Source organism: Mandrillus leucophaeus, unplaced genomic scaffold, assembly GCF_000951045.1.
Source record: "Mandrillus leucophaeus isolate KB7577 unplaced genomic scaffold, Mleu.le_1.0 Scaffold762, whole genome shotgun sequence".
Classification (NCBI taxonomy): domain Eukaryota; kingdom Metazoa; phylum Chordata; class Mammalia; order Primates; family Cercopithecidae; genus Mandrillus; species Mandrillus leucophaeus.
Window position 1 is genome coordinate 958,839 of NW_012108275.1, and position 4,731 is coordinate 963,569.

General features: G+C 40.8%; 1 long non-coding RNA gene across 1 annotated transcript in view; it reads right to left on the reverse strand.

Moving 5' to 3' along the window:
* LOC105529387 overlaps positions 1–1,691 on the reverse strand; it is a 35,344-nt gene extending 33,653 nt beyond the window's left edge. Inside the window, exon 1 of the long non-coding RNA XR_001004503.1 lies at positions 1,424–1,691. This is a non-coding gene — a long non-coding RNA (uncharacterized LOC105529387). The remainder of the gene's footprint in view (positions 1–1,423) is intronic.
* Between the last annotated feature and the right edge of the window lie 3,040 nt (positions 1,692–4,731).

Genomic DNA, 4,731 nt, shown 5'->3' on the forward strand with positions numbered 1-4,731 from the left:
ACTACAATGAGATATCATCTCACAGCTGTTAGGATATCTAGTGTGTGTGTATATATATATATATATATATAGAACAAAAACAAAGATAAGTGTTGGCTAGGCTGTTGAGAAACTGAAATCCTGGCACACTGCTGGTAGGAATGTAAGATGGTGCAACTGCTATAGAAAACAGTATGGAGGTTCATGAAAAAATTAAAAATAGAAATACTGTATGATCTAACAATCCCATTTGGGGGATTTATCCAAAAGATTTGAAATCAGGACCTCAAAGAGATATTTGCACTACCATGTTAATTGTAGCATTATTCACAGTAGCCAAGAAGTGGAAATCATCTAAATGTTCATTGCTGGATGAAAGGATAAAGAAAATGTGGCATACTGTACACGCAGTAGAATATTATTCAGCTTTAAAAATATTCTACCATATGCTACAACTTGGAAGAGCCTGGAAGACATTATGCGAAGTGAAATAAGCCAGTCACAAAAGGACAAACACTGCATAATTTCACTTACATAAGGATCTAAATGTATCTAAGGTCAAACACATAGAAACAGAGTAGAATGGTGGTTGCTAGCATATGGGGCAGGTTAAATGGAAAGTTATTATTCAAGGCGTATGAAGTTTTAGTTATGCAAGATGATTAAGTTCTGGAGATCTGCTATACAAAATTGTGCCTCTGGTTAACAACACTGTACCGTACGCTTAAAAATTTTTAAGAGGTGGATCTCATGTTACTTGTTCTTTAAAAAAAAAGAAAGAAATATTATAAATCTAGATCATGGTAATCTAGATCATGTTTGCATAACTCTGTAACCTTACTAAAATGTATTGGATTATACACTTAAAAGGATGAGTTTTATTATATATAAATTACACATCTCAATAAAGCAGTTTTGCAAAAATAGTTGCCATTAATTTAATAGCCCCATTTCTTTCAAGCCTTCGTTCAATATCACCACTCCCCTCCCTGCTTCACTTTTTTTCATAGCCACCTTTTAATATACTATAGTTTATCATATGTAATCAATTCTAAGTTTCACATTTTAACATACATAAAATCAAGATGCATTCTATAATGGCAACAATTTATTAGCAGCATTCTTTCTTTCTTTAGTGGCACATAGACTAACAGTGCATCTTGTATCACTGCCATCTTACAGACAATCAACTGTGCTGTTGTGTTATAGTTTCTTGCCTTTTTTCCCCTCTAGAATGTTTGCTTCACACTGGTAGGGATCTTTATTTCATTCACTGCTGTATTCCAAATGTCTAGAATAGTGCCTAGAATGTCATAGGTTATTGATAAACATTTGTTGAATGAATAAATGAGTGAATGAATGGGTGTCATGCCTAGCATCAAGAAACTGATACTAAAACAAAGGAACTGAAATTAAAAGATGAGTTAATAATAGAGCAACCTACTTTCATCATTTCCTCTTCTGTTCTATCTGCAGGACACTGGGGAAATAGCCTAGTTTTGAAGAATGTCAGCAGGGAGCCGCCAGGGATCATCCTCCCAGGTAAAAAGAGACCTCCAGAGACCTTCAGGAAGCTGGAAAGAAGCCTCCAATGGTGAACTCAGTCCCAGAAGCTTCTGTCCATGCCATCTCACCCTTGAAGTGCTAATTCACCACTTTCACTAGAGATGCTGAAGGTAGCCCTGTCTTGCCTGGAAAGTGACTGGAGTGGTCCCACCAGCAGCCAATCTCTTTTAAACACTCCTTAATTGTCCAGGAATCAATTCCCTGCCCCCAAAAGCAGGCTGAATCAGTTCCTTTTGTCCTGTGAGTGGTGAATGACCTGCTCTCCTGATCTGCCTGGAGGTCCTTGAGGTTAGGTTTTGGGTGCAAGCGGTTCCCTTGAGAGTCCGGAGAGGCTGTGCAGGCATTCATTATCCATGGCCCCAGGCAGAACCCACACCAGGCCAAGGTGTGTGTGGATGGGAATGTGTAAATTCCTTGTTAGACAAGTCCTGTGCTCTGTTTCACATTAGCTAATGTCCACCAACCCAGTCACCGACCGTTTATGGTTTTCCTTTAGTTTCATAGAACAAATTTTATTATTGTCCTCTGGAAGGGATTGAAGAGTCAAAGAGCCAGGAAAACCCATTTGAGGGACGAGTAAACCCTCCCATAGAAGCAATATCCCTTCCTTGAGCAGCTTTGAGTTGTTGGACTTTGTTCTTCACATTTTTGTTTCTCTTTCCATCATTTCTCATTAGGCACAGTGCCTAGGGTTCATGGTACTCTTAGGGACCCACAAACATGTGTGAGTTTATTTTAAAATCAAGAAGGAAAAAACCAAACTTTTGGGGTTAAAAAAATTCCATTATTGCTCACATCTAAAATAATGAAATTTCCAAGGTCTAGGAAAATTTAGACTTTGTCTAAAATAAAAATTAAATACAATGTTGAATAATTTAAAGTTGTATCAAAAATCATGTAAAAATCGATATTGCATTATGGAGGAAAGGGCCCGTAAAACTCATCTTGCAGCCTTGAGGTTACCAGATGAGAAAAGTGATCTTGTCAGACTGAGAAACCTGGTGGACCCACGACATTCAGATCCCTGGCAAACAGCTGAGAGAATTGTTAGGGGAAAAGACAATTGTTAAGGGAAAACGCTGGGACTAACATTTCTTGAGTGTCACTCTATGGTAGGCTTAGTGCAAGGCATTTTAGGGATATTATCTCACCGAAGCCCTACAGCAACTCTGAGAAATCATATAATCATTAAGCTTTACAGAGAGTTTAAAGAACTGCTACCTGACCACCCCCCATCTCTCTGTACATTTCTCTTTCTTAAAAATAAATAAATAAGTAAATAAATTCACATGCTAATAAATCCTTCTCAAATTACCTTATCCAAATGTTGATTTTGATTTTTTTAATGAAGATTTTTAGTCTTTAATTTTTTGAGATGGAGTCTTGCTTTGTCTCCCAGGCTGGAGTGCAGTCGTGGGATCTCAGCTCACTACAGCCCCACCTCTTGGGTTCAAGCGATTCTCCTGCCTCAGCCTCCCAAGTAGCTGAGACTACAAGCGTGCACCACCATGCCCGGCTAGATTTTCTGTATTTTTAGTAGAGATGGGGTTTCATCATGTTAGCTAGGCTGGTCTCAAACTCCTGGTCTCAAGTGATCTGCCCACCTCAGCCTCCCAAAGTGCTGGGATTACAGGTATTTTTTTATCTTTAAATTAGAACCAGAAAGACAGACATTGACTATCAAAGATGTGATTTGGGTTTCACACAGGTTTGGACTGCATTCTAGGATGCACCTGGGGTCTTGAGGCACTCAGTTGCCTAAGGCAGCCCGCCTTGGAGAATGGGTGGTTTTTACTTATTTTTTGAAACACGTTTCCTATGTCCAAAGGTAATTTAAAGAAAAACAATTTCACAATCAAGTTTTGGTTGTGTTGGCCCTCATGCAAACACCCACGCTGTCCTCAGAATGTGGCCTAAGGGCCATTCAGTTAGAAAGCACAGAAGATGAAGCTTACCCACTGGAAACAAAATGTTGCAAAATCTCTCCTGCAATAGTTTGGATATGGTTCATTTGTCCCCACCAAAGCTTATGTTGAGATTTTATCGCCACCATGGCAACATCGGGAGTTGGGGGCTAGTGGAAGGTATTTGGGCCACGGGGGTGGATCCCTTATGAATGGCTTGGTGCTGTTCTCATGTTAGTGAGTGAGTTCTCACTCTCTCAAGACTGGATTAGTTCTCCCAGAAATAGATTAGTTCCTCAAGAGTGTGTTGTTACAAAGCCAGGACATCCCTCAGGTTTCCCCCTCTTCCACCTGTCTGCTTCTCCTTACTGTTGTTCGCTAGGTTGTAATGCAGCATGAAATCCCTTGCGGAAAGCCAGCGCCATGCCCTAGCACTTCTCAGCCTGCAGAACCAAGAGCCAGGTAAACTTCTTTTCTTTATAAATTACTCAGTCTCAGACATTCTTTTATAGCAACACAAAACAGACTAAGACATGGCCCTAGAAAAACAAACAGTGCTGACTTCAGAAGCTGTAGCTTCTTGCTGAGACAACTTGCCTTATTTGTTTATTCAGTGCCTTTGAGCACCTATTGTGTTGTGTGTGGGGCACTGTGCTGGAGGCTGGAGGTTAAAACATAAATGGGATCTAGTCCCAGATCTCAAGTCACTCGAGTCTAATAAGGACAACCATGCTGGCCCGAGCCACTATAGCACCTTGCCTGGACTGTGGCAGGAGCCTCCTCACTGGTCCCCCTACATTTACCCTTCTCTTCAGGACACAGGATGCTGTTTAAACATGCGTGAGCCCATACCCCTTTCTGCTCAGTATCCTCCAACATGCCCCACCTCACTCATGCCACAACCTCAAGGCTTCCATTGCTACTCTCTGACCCCATCTTATGCTTCTCTTTCCCTTGCTTGCTCTGCTCCAAGCACAGTGGCCTTTGTGCTTTTTCTAAATCAGGCCAAGCCCACTCCCACATCAATGGTTCTTTATTTACTATATTTTTGGCCGAGAATACTCATCCCCAGATGCTCCTCACCTGCTCAGGATTTAACTCAAATGTCATTGCAGTGAAGGCTTCCCCAATGCCCTAGTCAGTATGACAGCTTCCACCCATGTGGAAGCCTCCATGTGCTCCGTCTCTGAATTATTTTGTTTCATTGCACTCAGCATCATCTAACCATTGTGTATTTTACTTATTTTTCACTGACTCCCCTTTGCTTCCTTTTTTTTTTTTT